This window comes from Pogoniulus pusillus, chromosome Z (assembly GCF_015220805.1).
Source record: "Pogoniulus pusillus isolate bPogPus1 chromosome Z, bPogPus1.pri, whole genome shotgun sequence".
Classification (NCBI taxonomy): domain Eukaryota; kingdom Metazoa; phylum Chordata; class Aves; order Piciformes; family Lybiidae; genus Pogoniulus; species Pogoniulus pusillus.
This window is the reverse complement of record NC_087309.1, coordinates 73,881,837-73,897,135: the sequence shown is the minus strand read 5'-3', so window position 1 is coordinate 73,897,135 and position 15,299 is coordinate 73,881,837. Positions and strand designations below refer to the sequence as shown.

Below are 15,299 nucleotides of genomic sequence, written 5' to 3'. Positions count from 1 at the left end.
ACAGTAATTAATTCAAACAGTTCTCCTGTGTGCTTAATTTTTGTAACACGTTTCATCTGACTATTCCCGTGCTCTATCAAATCTCTTTTCTCCTGCATTCTATCATTCTGATTCTGCTGCTTGTTTTTATAATATCCCAAAGCTTTTCTTTATAGTCAAGCTTCAGCTCTCCGTTTATGAAAAAGGACTAAGCAGCCGTACAGTATGACCACAACCTTTCTTAATGCTTTTGGTGCTACAGTGGGTTTGTGGTCCTGTTGAGATAGGAAGGGGGAGGAGAAAATGAAGAGGAAAAAGAATCCTTTTAACCAGGATTTTCTCAATCGTGCTCAGCTGTGAGGTGGGAGTGGCCTTAAGGACAGAGACAGAAAGGATTTGGAGGGGCCTAGATGCTGTATTCTGGTGGACTCTCGTTAATCTTAGGTTGGAGGGAGAGCAATGTCATGTATTCAAGGTGTTGGATGTGGTGTGGCTTCCAATCTGCCCAGCTAATCCCAGTGCTCTGAGGAAGAGGCTGGGCAAGAAACTGAGAGAGGGGGATTGGCATTTGGGGATCTACTGGGACAAGAATTGCTGTGGGAAATTTAGGGGAGGAGGGTGAAAACGGTTGGATATCAGGGTCTAAAGGTACCATATAAATAAATCTCTTGTGGATGAGGATGGGCTAGTAAATTAATGAATAAAGAATTTACAACCCCATCATGAGGTGTTGTTTGGGGTCTAGGCTTGTTTGAGATGGTCCAGGGGTAAGTGAAGTTAAAAAACCCCATGGAATAAGAGGGTTTGTAGTGTGGCATCAAGGGTTTAACTGCTTGTGGCTGCCTCCACTTGTGAGATGTCCACTAAGTTAACAGTGAATTTGTCATCTCCCTCACCTTGCTGCAGCAAACTGCTCCACAGCAGGTTTGAAGCACCTGAGAGGAAGGAATTGCAAGCCCAGGTTTTGCTGCCTGTCTTCATCCAGGTTGAAGATCTGATTTATTTGGGGCTTGTTTACGGAAAAGAAACATGACTCTCAATTGCATTGGAAAGGAATGTCATTTTTCTGACAGCAGGGAAGACTTACCCATTTGCAGAGGAAATGAAAATATGTTAGAAAAAGTACATTCAAGCAGCAATGAAGATAAAACACCAGAAAGGTAAGCCAAGGCTTTATACTTGATTGAAGATATCTGGGTGTAATCTTACATATTACAAATATTATGTATTATTGAACCAAGTACATGGAAGTCAGAACATGCTATTCTTTGTTCTGATTTTTAATTAGGACCCTCAGAAAACAAGGCAGTGAAAGAGCAAATACCCAATCCAGTTGAAAAGTTCCTGAGAAATGGTCTTAGCCTACTAGGTGATGGCTAACCACTGTGGTTAAAGTGTAATAATGTATTTTTGGTGAGCGTATCTCAACATTCTGATTCAAGCCGGCTTGGAATTGTTTTAATGAAATTAGATTTCATATATCTACCATCAAAGGTCCTCCTCTCAGTTCCCCTAAGAACACCTTATCTGTAAGAAATTTCACCTTCTTGTTCAGGAACACAATATCTCAAAGACTGAACTCCTCTCAGTGTGAATCTGTTGGTCAGTCATATTGGAGGCTTTAGAACCTGGATATGAGACAGGAAAGGGATGAGGTATTTGCCCAGGCAAAGCTTCTGTTATTTTGTGGCATAGGTAAGTATAATGTGACATTAATAGCTCCTGTTTCAGAACTAGGCCAGTGTCACAAAGTAGTGAACACTGTATGGCATTTACTTAACCACTTTGGCAATGTTACTAAAATTACTTCACCATCTAATCTTTGCAAACTGAAAAATAATACAGAAAATGGCAAGTGTCATTCAAAATTCATGTTGCTTTTCTAGGGCTAGTAAAAGTGGGATTTGTATTTATGTGGGTTCCGTTAGTCTTTCGTATGGTGACAAAGTAATTTTCTGTTAGGAATAGAATAGTGTTCTGTCACGTTGCTTTGAAATCTTCCACAGTTTGTACTATGTAGCAAAGTATCTTCTCCAATAAACTACTACTTTGAGGTATAAGGCATATCATAGCAATTCCCATGTTTTCATCTGAAGCCTGGGATTATGCCTCAAGCATGACATTCAATCAAAAGTAAAACATTGTTGATTATTGGCTGTCTTTCCAGCTTCTTGGGAGGTAACTTGCTGCTATGCCAATGTGAAGAAACTCATGTTACAAAAGCAAAATGAAAGAGAAATTAAACAATAAGAGCTCTGAGCAACTGAGTATCTCACCGCAATCAAGTTTCCTTTTGTTTTGATCTTATTTTCAGTGATTTCTATTTACAGTTTTGAGCTTTATAAAGGAGCCATTTCCTTTCTGAATGTCTCTAATCAGAGATGGGGAGGATTTGAAAAGCCTGCCTAACATCTGTACCTCTTCTGTTCTTTTTCCCCCTTTATTTTCCTTTGTCTTGAGGTTGCACACAAATGCAATATCCATTTCTCTTTTGTCCAGTCCTGAGGAACCAGTGTAGTGAGTGAGTTGGGCTGCTGAATTATTCTGCAAGTATTAGTAAATCAGGATTGACCTCTTTAGTCAGAAATAGTATGAAATCTTGCTTTGAGCTTTGGCAGTTTAGGAGGCTACAGTGTTTCGTATCTGGCTGTACTGAAAGAAGGAGCTGTATTATTATTTCCGTTAGCTTTGCAATGAATGTCGTATTGTGCAATCAATATGTGCTTCATTTCCCACTAGGGATGGAGAGAGGTCATCTCCCAAGTACCAATTCAGCCATCCAGCAGGAAATCTACCGAAAAACCATGCACAACAAAACCAAGAACAAGAAGAAAGCTGACTTACTTTACCTGAGGGAGCATGACACATGGACATCTCCTATACATCAATGCAGCCTTTTCTAAAAATCTAGTTATTTTTCAGCCACTTCTCTTGCATGTCCCAATAAATTTTCCCATTCGTTTAGTGTAGGCCTCCTATCTACATATCCTTTTGTTTTTGCTTCCTAGCCACTATTGATGACCATTTCAGTAAAATCAGAGAGGAGACATAACCCTTATGTTGATGTCATATTTTGTTACTGATTTAGTTTGGAAAGCCCTAGGCTGTCTGTCATGGGATCATTAAATGAAATTTAGGTCTGAAGGTGGCCAGATTCAAAATTGGGCAGCTTAAGGCCTGTCCAGGTAAGTTTTGCATAACTCCTAAGTGTGTAGTTACCACAGGCTTTCTGAATAACACATTTCAATGCCTAGCCATTCTCATTATGACTTTTTTTCCCCCCTCACTTTTATCCAGTTGAAATAAGGACTGCTGTTTCTTCTCCTTTTGGCTGTGCAGTCCAGAGAGCTGTGCACTGTCTTGACAGACAGAAGCAGTTTGGGGCAGAATGATTTGTAGACTGTTCTTTCTTCCTAGGACTCTTGAGAGAAGAGATACTGTCTTCCTTCTCTTTGTTGGTCCGCATTTAGTCCTTGCTCAGTTGTATTTCTCATCTGCTGGAGTGGGACAAGTGGTAACTTGCATTCACTAATGACGGCAGGGTGTGCGATCTGCCATCATGAGTAATGGGAGACGAATGTGTTGAATTAGGAGGGAAGATGAGACAGAATGGGGAGGAAGCACCCAAAATGGTAACCAATTGGGATGAGAGAAACTGGAAAAGAGCCTTATGTAGCAGGAAAAAAAAGGAAGCTAATTTAGCTCTGCCGTATATATGACTCAGTCTTGAGTGGACTGTAAAATCCTGTCATGTTGTTTTTCCCTTTCATTATATGAAGAAGGAATTCATACCTTAAAAATACTATTGTGTTTTCCATCCTTCAGTGCATTTGAAGCAATCCTGTATATAAATCACTCCCTCCCATGCAGCAGCTGAGATAACTTCTCCTTAACTGCAAGTACAGCATTTACGTGCAGCACTGACTTTGTGGAGAAGAACTTTTGGGTGAATTGCAAAACTGCTAGAAAGCTGTTATGTGCTCTTATCATTGTATCAATGCTGTCCTGGAAGTTCTTTGTATAACCTGAGCAGTAACAGGAATATTTTTTGCATTGGAATGAGCTTGTCTGATGATTATAATACAACATGTGCATTTAAAAGGGTAGCAGTCAGACCTGGAAGTACTCAACTCTACTGTTGTTGCTGTGTGATACATACTTGTGTCCAAGAACAGGGAGATGGAACAGGGGACATCCAAAGAGAGCTACTCCTCTCCTACTCCGTATTCATCTTCTTGTAGCTTCAGCCATTGTAAAATTCTTACTATGTTCTTGCCCAGTTAGATACCCTGTACTTTACTGCAGCATTGCGATACACAGATTGTAGTTGCTAGTTATCAATTATAAGGCAAAGTTCCTGTGAAGCAGAAACACTTTTTCTAGTGTAATGATCATTGATCAAAAGCTGTGTGGATACCAGATGAAATACAGTGCGTAATGTGACTTGTAAATGCAGCTGAACAAATTGCTCCAGAAACTTCAGAGGTCACTGCAGAGTAGTCGGAAAGCAGGGGTGACCTGTGTTGTGGTCTCAAGACAATAAATACATTCTTTGTATTCTACTAATTCTGTTTACCTTTTGCAGTCTGATATTTTAAAACACTGTGGGATTCCTTCTCTGGGCAAAACTTTTGAGTTTCAGCTGCCTGTATTTCACACAGGATTTATTTTTTTTGACCATGAGAAACTACAGTTAAGTGTGTTTGAAGCTTTAAAGTCTTTGTGTAGTACAGGGTAAGGTACTGCTTATAAAATTCCTGCTTTTGACATCTGGAAAATACATCTGCCTGTTCCAAGAAGGAAAATGAAAAGACTTTTAGAGAGATAGGTTTGATCTGTCTATAAGTTGCACTTAATTTTGTTGAATTTGTTGAAAACACCTTGTGCAGAATGAAGAACTGAGATACTTCAATAGTTAAACTTTTTTTTTTAATCAGCGCTTTTTTTTAAATCTGCTGTCAGAGTACTTTTATTTCATCATTTCTGTGTTGTTTGTTAAATCTAGTATAATAGAAACATCTTATCTCTTCCTCCTTTCAGCTGAGTAGGGATTAAAATTAGAATATGTGTCTGTCTTGAAAGTAGAGAAAGTGTGGTGAATTCACAGAAGTTCTTCTGAATTATGTGTACTTTGCACTCCTAGGGGCTCAGGAATAATAGTGGTCTTATAGACAGGTGTTGATTTTGTCTTTTGTTGTTTTTTTTTTCCCTCTTGGTGTAAAGCAGTTATTTTAGACACTAAATAGTCTTGATACACTGACTTTTTTTGCCTGTAGTTGCTACTCACTAAGTGTGTGTTATGGCATCCAGAAAAAAAGGCAAGAGCAACAGTAGCTGCTATCTTAACCAAAATAAAATAAAAAATTAGCCTTTTCTTGACTGTTGTTTGTCATGATGGATTACCACTTCACTTCCCAAGTTGGGAGCAGGTATCAGCAGGCTTTCAAAAGAGCTGTAGGGCCTATCACAGGTTACTGCTGTGCCAAATATGATGTTGCTAGACATATATGTGGGACTGAAGAAAGAAAAATACTCAGCAATCTGCCATAACTTAATCCAGATGGCTAAGTTTATGTTTTCTTTAAGATGCAAACTGTCTGCAGTGAATTCATTAGAACCATATTGTAGCTTTCTTTGCTAGTATAATTTTAGCATCTAGGTTAAAAAGTCTGTGAATGCCAAACTAATCCCAAGTGCCCAATTTTCTTTCTGAAGAATTTAAACTATTCAACAAGTCTTTCTCTGTCTCACTACCTCCTACCCCACTCTCCAGTCTCCCTCCTTCCCCTTATCCTTTTTTTTTTCTTTTAAATGTATTTAAGTTAAAGTAAACCAGTGTAGACTCCTGCAAATCATTGGCTTAGGGTATCTAGAGTTAGATAATATATTGAGTTTGTTTGAAATTAATCTAGATGTTTGAATAACAGGAAGCTGTAGCTGTAATCTATTAAAAGTATCTGCCTTGTTCTTCTTATAGAGGGGTCACTGTTTGTGGGTAAGAAATATTGGTCCTAAATATGCTAGATATCTTTCTCAGTTACTAGACTGTTTCTTCCTCTACCTTTATGTTGGCTTGAGTTTTCTTTGCACTTTGTTTTAAAGATTTGCTGAAAGTACACAAAATATGAAACATGTATTATTACTTTTATTTATTTTTATTGAAGTAGGCTAAAGCTGAAGTATTTCCAAGAACCTAAATATAATTGTTGTGGAGAGCCTGTAGGCCTGAAAGCAGGCTTATTTATGCCTGTCTCTCTGCCTGCACCAGGGGTAAATGAACACAAAGGGGCACAACAGACCAGGGCCATAAAGTCAGTTGCCCAGGACACCTGAGTGTGTAAGCCCCCACATGCCGAGCTCGTGCCTGTCTGGTGCTGGGCCCACGTGATTCCCATATTTGGAGTCCAGGCCTGTGGGTTTTGCCTAGTATGGTAAGGTTTGGCTGACTGCCAACCTGATTGGTCATTTGAGTGGCCAATGAGACCATTAACTCTCGGCCCACATTTAATAAATAGGGGTGCACAGGCTCACGTGCAGCCTTCCCCACATTACTTGAGGCTCCACCACACTGCTTACTTGCCTGCCTGCATACTTCCTTGCAGCTTTATGCCTGCCTTTATATGATTATCTGGTGTGTGCCATTGCCACAAGTTGCTGGGAGCAGACCCACTTTTCTGCATTCAATTGGCCTGAGGAACCAGCATTAGACCCGTGCTCAGACTGCGCGGAATCCTGCCTCTGCACCTGGAAATCCTGCTTGTGTACTCCTCGAGAGAGCCGCCAGCAGAAATCTTCAGCAAGGTCAGAGACTCTTATTTGCCCTGAAACCAGAGGATTCCAGCCTAAAAGTCCACAGGCAGAGACCTTGAAGAATTGGACACTTGCAATAGGCTGTGACGTAGCCCGGAGGGTGATTTCTTATTAATCCAAATTGTGAATAAATACTTGAATGCCTCTGTAATTTCTATTGCCTCTGCCATAAAGCAGAGAGCAGCTTTCAGCTCAGCTTTGCTGGGCAAATAGTATAAGACCCCAGGTGGCATTAAGCCGTGGGGAAAACTCTCTCTCTCTGTTAATAGTTTCAATGTTTACTAGTTATTAATAAGTTTCTGTAGATATTCCCATAATGTGTTCATAACCATGTAAAAAGAATCCTTTTAATATTAAAGTTCAGTGCTTGGGGGTGACAAGAGTTGAAATATTGGAAGTTAATAAATATATATTTTTTTCATAAATATCCTCTTGCATTAATAAATTCCTCCCCTCTGCCTAGCCAGCGTACAGGCAGAATCCCCGTCCACAACATAATATAAATTAATTGTAATAAAATTAGATCATTACAGAATCTTTAGTACCTAGAACTAGTTATTTTAAAAATCATCTGAGTGAAAAAAAAAGAAAATGGAAACCCATGAGTGCTTGGTACCCAAATCTCTCATGAAGAGCAACAGGTGTTATTTACCGATCTTTCTTGATAATGACTTTTCCCAGAAACCAGGCAGTCAAATTTCTGATGGAACAGAACAAGCATATACTGAGATAACAGAACAATACTCACTGACTCAAATGTAAAGGAACAGTGTCTGCTTTTTAAAATCAGAAAATATAGTTCTGTTTGTCACTACTTTGTAGGTTTCATTTGCTACTTCTTCAAAATAAAACTGGCTTTCATCCTGCATAAAAGGTGAAGGAGCTGAACTCCATTTACAATGAGAAGAGCTGCTACAGTGAGCAATTTTCACTATGTAAATAATATCTTACACCTTTTAACAATTTTATTTCTTTCAGGAACTTACTGTCTAATTTGCTTGCAGTAAATGGTATGGCTCTTCTCTGGATGTACAGGACAAGTCAAGTGATGTTATCTAATGCAACATAACAAGGAATTGAATGGAATAAGTTGTACAATTTTTGCTTCCTGATCTTCATTTAGTTTCTTTAGTTTGGCTGCTCCCTTTTGGAAATAATTCTGGAGGAAAGGTATGACATTTAAATTAATTCAAATTGTCCTTCAGAGGACATAATCAATTCATTCATTGACAAGACATGAAATATATTAAGTTTTGATTCATAGGATGAAGTTTTAGTTTTCTGTTTCCAGGTGTTCATTGCTGGAAATAAGTTGCTTACTCCTTCTTAAAACAAGTGCACCAGCTGTATAACATGATGTCTTTGAAAGTGTTTGTCAGACAAGTTCGGACTCTAGCTATTGGTCAGTGTCTGCCATTCATTTAATACTGAATGTCTGTGACTGTCAAATGTATCATAGTAGTCATGCAGCAGAGCATCATCTCAAGACTGTTCGCATGCCAGTTACAGGCCAAAATCTGATCTGTTTCTATTGCAGAATTGTGTTGTGTTTTGGTAGCAGCACAGCTGGAAAATAAAGCACAGTATTACCCAGGAGCACATACATCATCTGCTGTGCACATGACAACTATAACGACAAGTCAAAGGAGGAACAGATTATGAGTGGTGTAGGAGTACCATAATAATATTAAGTGTATTAGTGAAGTATGTGTGCCTGGGTTTATTATCATACATATTAGATTACTTGAAAGCAAACCCACCTCTGTTAGCTGAAATCCTTCCATTAGTACAGAGAAATTGAGCTTAAATGTGCAGAAATTATGGTTGGTACATAAGACAGTAAGATGCGATCAATCACTGTAATGTTTGAATATTTTTGAAGTGTCTGCCTGGTACAATGGGCTTGTTGCTTTCAGTATTAAGTAGTGTCTGGTGCAGATCACCACTCCAGTAGCTTCTACTTGTTCAAACAGAGAGGCATCTGATGCTGAGGAGTGTTGAAGTACAAAAATGATGATACCCATATCCAGCCTACTTCTGACAAATGTTGTTGCTTGAGAAAGAGCAAGAGTTAGAGGTTAGAATCAAGCTGCTCAGAAAGTAGTCACTTGTCCAAAAATTCTTCCAAGTGCATTTCAGATGTCATGGGGTGGAAGGCTTTGAGTTTCTGAGTAATTTCTCTGCCAGGAGACTTAAGAGCATGAAACAGACTCTTGGAGTGTAGGTCACTTGAATCGTTGTAGTAAAGCACGTTCTTGGATGATTCTTTGCAAACTTGTGAAAATAGTCATATGTTGAAACCTGTGAAAATATTGCCATTGACTTCAGTGAACCTGAAATTTTACCACATTTTTATGCCATGTTTCTAAAATCCAGGTCTGCCTGACAAAACAGCTGGATCTACTGTCTCTTACAAATTTCTCCAGAGCTCTGCAGACCTGCCTGAGATACTAAGGATTGAATTTCAGAAGCCTTGTAAAAAGAGATGAGAAACTTTCTTCTTCTGTTGATTTTGTTTTGTTTTGTCAGAAAAAAAAATAAATAATGAGAATGAATTACTGGATGTGTTTTAAAGTTTCTGGAGCTCTTATCAGCTTGCCTACCCAAGCTTTCAGCAGCCCTTTGTGCTGCAGATACCAGAGCTCTTCCCACCAGAGCTTCCCAGGTCTCACAGGAAACACAAGTCACATGCTGATCTCCCACTAAATACTGCTTCTTATCTCAGCAGTTCATACTTTAACCAAAATCTTGTTTGTCTTCACTTTGAAAAAGCCGAGGCTTTTGGTTTAGTTTTAGGGATTTCATTTGGGTTTTTGTTGGTTAGGGGTTGTTTTATTATTGGTGGTTTTGTTTTATTTGGATTGTTTGTGAGGTTTATTGCTTTGTGGGGTTTTTCTTGTTTGTGCTTTTCTCCTATTTTTTGTTTGTTTGTTTGTTTGTTTTATGTTGGTTTGTTGGGTTTTTTTTGGCGAATAACGTGCAGTTTGCAAGTCCTCTAGGAAAGCTGCTGCATTCAAAGGGATTGTCACTAAGAAGCTGAGTAAAGACTTGGTTTACTGTATGCCGCGGGATGGCCCTAGGCAGCATGAATGCTTTTCCCCACTTAATGGGGAAAGAGGGCATTCCCCTCTTCTAGTTTTCTCTCTGGCTTGACAGCCTACAACTCTTTTGTGAAACAACAGTATAACAAAGACCATGAAAGCACAGTTAGTACTTTTAACTTACAACTGTACACTATAGAACTTCTGCCTTTTTTCTCTTCTGCCAAGAAAAAAAATTGAATAGCTAGAATTAGTGCTCCTTTCGTATGGGTTCACTTGCCTAGAAATTTTATTCAAAGAACAGATGGTTTGGTATGTGAAAAAGAGCTGGTAGAGACCTCTGTGTGAGGTCCTTGGCAGAGTAATCTAATTTCAAAAATCTAGTTGGCTGGAATTCCCTCCTCATCCTCTTTAATACAAATCCTTACGTGTTATGTCAGGCAGAAAATGAGTCTAGTCTACACTTATCTTAATGAATGGCAGTCAACTCCCACCTAATCTTTCAACATGTATTTGTTCAATGGTTCAGCAGATTACTTGAGCAGTGTGATGTACTGGTTTAGAAATGGGTCTGCTTATGTTTGGTTTGTACTGAGCCATTGACCATTTGGTTTGTGAATCTATCATAAATTACATGTCCAGATTATTTGGTGCGAAGAGAGGAAATACTTGTTCTCACTGTGCTGAAAGGCATCTTACCAGCTGTCAATACCCAGAAGAGAACCTGAATTACATCAGTACTGCTTTAGCTTTGTTTTTCAAAAAGCTGGATGAATGTGACTCTGCTTTTGCGATTCTTTTGCTGATTGCAGTCATCCTTCTTATTGAAGGTAACCTAAGGCAGAAGGCAAGAACTTTTATTGCCAAATATGTAATAATATCAGAACAAAGATATGATCATGATTGTCCATATTATTTTAGCTGCAATTGACAAAACCAAGTCTCTGTAACCCCAGAAATATATGTGAGATTTTTAAGAATGGAGGTGCATCTGAAAATTTTGCTTTAACAACCAATGCAAAAGCAACTAGATTGGTGGTATTTAATGATATCTGACAGCAAGCTAGGAATTTGGCACTCTCAGCATCAACAAGTGTGGCCTGTGTAAATACTGCAACTAACTTTTTGTAATTTGAGTATCATTGTTAATGTAGTTATGTGACTATTGCTGTCTCATTTGGAATGTGAAGAAACAGGACTAAGATCCAGGACCTAGAAACTGCTCTTCTGCAAATAGGAAGAGTTTGTCTGGAAGCAGATGAGGAGCATCTGGCAGTTACCAGAGTCTAGCTGAAAACCTCTTCCCAGAGACCAAAATGACTAGAAAGAACTTTTGGTGATTGGATTGCCTTTAAACTGTTACGTACCCTGGGAGCACAGGCATGTGTCACAAAGCATCCTTTCCCATATGTGTCTTCTCATGAAAAAAATTGAATAAAGATTCACCTTTATCACTCCCACCTATCCAACTAAAAGGTAAAGCTTTGAAAATAAGTCTAAACAAGAAAGACGCTCACTTTATCCTATCTATGTATCAAAGAAATGAGCCTCAGGTCTCCCCCAAACTCTGTTTAAATGTATTTGAGTTGGAACTAAATGGTTCTGAAAAAGAAAGGTGTGGTGGAGGGCCCTTAGGCCAGAAAATAGGCTTATTTATGCCTTGGCTTGCCTGGACATGTTTTCCTGCCCAAACCAGAGTTAAACACATAATGAGCACAAAGGGGCACAATAGGCCTGGTGCCATAAAGTGTGGCCTGCCTAGGCTTTAAGTTGTGTAAGCCCCATATACCCAGCTTGTGCTTGCTTAGTGTAAGGCCTGTGTGATTCCCATATTTGGAAGGTCCAGGCCTGTGGCTTTTGCCTATTATGGTCTGTTTGGCTGACTGCTAAGCTGATTGGTCATTTTGGTGGCCAATGGGCCATTAATCTCAGCCCACATTTTTATAAATGGGATACACAGGTAAACAAAGTTCTCAGGCTCCCCCACATTGCTCGCTCACTTGCTCTTATTATTATGCTTAAGCCTGCCTGTATCTACGGAGCTCAGACTCCTGTGCCACCGTGCACCCTATTGCATGCCCGCTGCCTTATTACTGCCTTGGTAACTCCAACTCTGCTGAGTTACCAAGAGCAGACCCCACTTGTCTGCACACGATCAGCCTGCATGGCCAGCGTTACATTGTACTCCTTCTGCACCTGTGGTCCTGCCAAAGAATCCCTGGATAGAGCATCCAGAAGAAGCCAGGTGACAAGGGCAGAGATTGCATCCTTCACTAGGAGAAAAAGGTCAGAAACTGTCCTTTCCCCAGAAGCCAGGAAGATTCTCCTTTCCCCTAAAGCCAGGAGGATTCCAGCCTCGGCATCCACAGGTAGACACCCCTGAAGTTTGAACACTTGTAATAGGCTGTGACGTGGCCTCGGAGGGTGATTGATAATTAATAAGAATCTGTAAATGAATGCTTTAATGCCTCTGTAATTTCTATTGCCTCCTGCCATAGAGCAGAAAGAGCTTCAGCCCTTCTCCTTGATAACAAAAGGGAAGAGCAGGGAAAATCAGAGTCCACTACTGAATGATATGGGAGATACAATAACAGAAGATGTAGAGATGGCAGAGTTCTGAGTGTCTTCTTTGCCTCAGTCTTACCTCCAAAGACCAAGCCCTTGGGAACCACAGAACTGGAGGAAGGAGTACACTCCCCTGGTCAGCCAAGACTTGGTTAGAGATCACAAATCTATGGGCCCCGGTGGGATGCAATCACAAATGATGAGAGAACTGGCTCATAGTGTTGCTGAGCCTCTCTCCATCACTATGGAAAAGTCATGGAGAACAGGAGAGGTGCCTGACAACTGAAAGAAAGCAAATGTCACTCCAGTCTTCCAAAATGACAAGAAAGAAGACACAGGCAACTACAATTAGCCTCATCTCCATCCCTGGAAAGATGATGGAGCAGCTTATTCTGCTGGAGGTCATCTCTGACCATGTGGAAGAAAAGATGTTCCTCAGGAGTAGCCAACATTGATTTACCAAAGGGAGATCTTGCTTGACTAATCTGATAGCCTTCTATGAAACCATGACCTAATGGGTAGATGAAGGAAGAGCAGTGAATGTCATATAACTTGACTTCAGCAAAGCTTTTGATGCTGTTTCTCATAACATCCTTACAGATAAGCTCCAGAGATGTGGCATAGATAGTTGGTCTGTGAGATGGATCGAAAACTGTCTCGACAACAGAGTTCAGAGGGTTGTCATCAGTGGCAGAGTCGAGTTGGAGGCCTGTAGCCAATGGTGTTGTGCAGGGATCAATACTGGGTCCAATTTTGTCAAATATCTCTATCAATAACCTGGGTGAAGGCATTGAGTGTACCCTTAGCAAGTTCACTGATGATACAAAACTGGGGAAATGGCTGACAGCCTGTCAGACTGTGCTGCCATCCAACAAGTTCTGAACAGGCTGGAGAGATGGGTGAAGGCAAACATCACTAAAATCAATAAGGACAAGTGTATGGTCTTCCAACTGGAGAGGAAGAACAACAGTCACCAGTATAGGTTGGGGACTGCCCTGCTGGAAGGCAGCCCCATAGAGAAAGACCTTGGAGTCCTGGTGGACAGCAAGTTCTGCATGAACCAGCAATGTGCCCTGGTGGCCAAGACAGCCAACGGCATCCTTGGGTGTGTCAGGAAAAGTGTATGCAGCAGGTCTAGGGAGGTTCTTCTGCCAGGTGAGACCACACCTGGAATACTGTGTCCAGTTTGGGGCTCCCCAGTTCAAGAGCGACAGGAACCTGGTGGAGAGAGTCCAGTGGAGAGTCATGAGGACGATAGGGAACTTGAGCACCTCCCCTGCAAAGAGAGACTAAGAGAAAGACTGAGAGGGGATCTGATCGATGTCTGTAAATATCTGAGGGGAAGGTGTCAAGTGGATGGAGGCAATCTCTTTTTGGTGGTGTGCAGTAATAAGATAAGGAACAACAGGTACAAACTAAAGCATAGATTTCGCCTTAACATGCAGAGAAACTTTACAGTAAGGGTGACAGATCACTGAAACAGGCTGCCCAGAGAGGTTGTGGAGTCTCTATCTTTGGAGACCTTCAAAACCTATCTAGATGCATTCCTGTGTGGACTACCCTAGGTGATCCTGCTTTGGCAGAGGGGTTGGATCAATGATCTCTGGAGCTCCATTCCGATCTCTAATGTTCTGTGTTTCTGTGTGATGTATGGATTCAAACCTGCTTAAATGTGGTCCTCTAATCCTGCTATGCATTTGCTTCTTGTGAGAGGTAGCCAAGAATTTATATGGTTCTGCTTCACGGATTTCTCTTTCTTGAAAGCCATAGTTGGAATTTGCTTGTTCAAGAAAGAGAGTTTAGAAAAGGTGTTGTACCGTATATACTGCTTTTTTCTTTCTTTTTTTTTTTCTCCATTCTGCTGCTAGTCCTGTCTTATATCAATGCTAGAGACTGCACAGTTAATAAAAAAAAAAAAATCAATATACTGTAGTGAAAGAAGATGTAATACTCACAGTGGCCTCAAGTGACTGGCTAAAAGCTAGTTTGGTTGTAACTGTCTTCTAAAGAAATATTTTTCATTTTAAAGAGGTGCTCCCATAGAAAAATGTCAGTAGCATTTTGGTTAAAGTATCAGATTTACAGGCATAGATTGGGAAGATTTCTAGTTGTTTCAGCAGAGAATTGGGTTTGAATGGAAATCTCAAAAGGTGTCACTGGAGCATGCTATAATGAAAAATCACTTCTAGTGAAAAATCAACTGAAAAAACCACATTTTAGCAGGCCTCTCTGTTTAGCTGGGTTTCTTTAGGGAACCTTGTGCTTTGCTTTTTGTCTTTGCAGCTGCAAGAGCTTGACATGTGAAATGGAAACCCTGCTCTTTGGACACCTGTCTGTAAGGTGTTTCTGAAGGTTTGCTGACAAGCAAGCTTGAAGCACCCTTGTTCAGAATGTACTGACCCCAGTTTCAGTGGCCAGGAACTGCTTTCCTGAGCAGTGTCTGGCAGGCTGTTTCACCATACTGTCTTCACTTTTTTCTGTCTGCTAAATGGCATGTTGCTTGCCATCTTCTATAGCATGCTTTGAGTTTCACAGATAAAATGCCATGTAAAAGATAGGTAGTACTAATCTGTGCTGGCAGCTTGTTAAAGTGTCATGGTTTCTGTGATGTGTTTGTAACCACTCTAACATAAGACAAATGTGACAGGTGCTAATTCCAGACGCCCACATTATGGAACCTGAAAACAACTTAGCTAAAACTCTTTGAATTTCCTTAGGATATTGGAGGTCTATACTTACAGCATCTCAGGTTGCTTTTATCTGAAAAATTCAAATGTTACATTAAAGATCCAGGAATAAAAGCCAAATGGTTGTTTTAAAAGAGTTTGGGGAGAAATGCATATACAGGTGTCTGAAATGCGTAAATGCTTATTCTCAAGAGGAAATGAAGGAAATTGTAGAGTA

At 40.2% G+C, this 15,299-nt stretch overlaps 1 long non-coding RNA gene across 4 annotated transcripts; it reads left to right on the top strand.

Moving 5' to 3' along the window:
* The first annotated feature begins 339 nt into the window (after positions 1 to 339).
* LOC135173528 (uncharacterized) lies at positions 340 to 9,321 on the top strand. Of its 4 annotated transcripts, none has more exons than XR_010301361.1 (4): positions 340 to 423; positions 886 to 1,139; positions 6,582 to 6,912; positions 9,166 to 9,321. It is a non-coding gene; the product is annotated as an uncharacterized LOC135173528 (long non-coding RNA). The 4 variants fall into 4 exon arrangements; XR_010301362.1 differs by having other exon boundaries at positions 408 to 454; XR_010301360.1 differs by lacking the exon at positions 340 to 423 and adding an exon at positions 432 to 627.
* Positions 9,322 to 15,299: the final 5,978 nt, after the last annotated feature.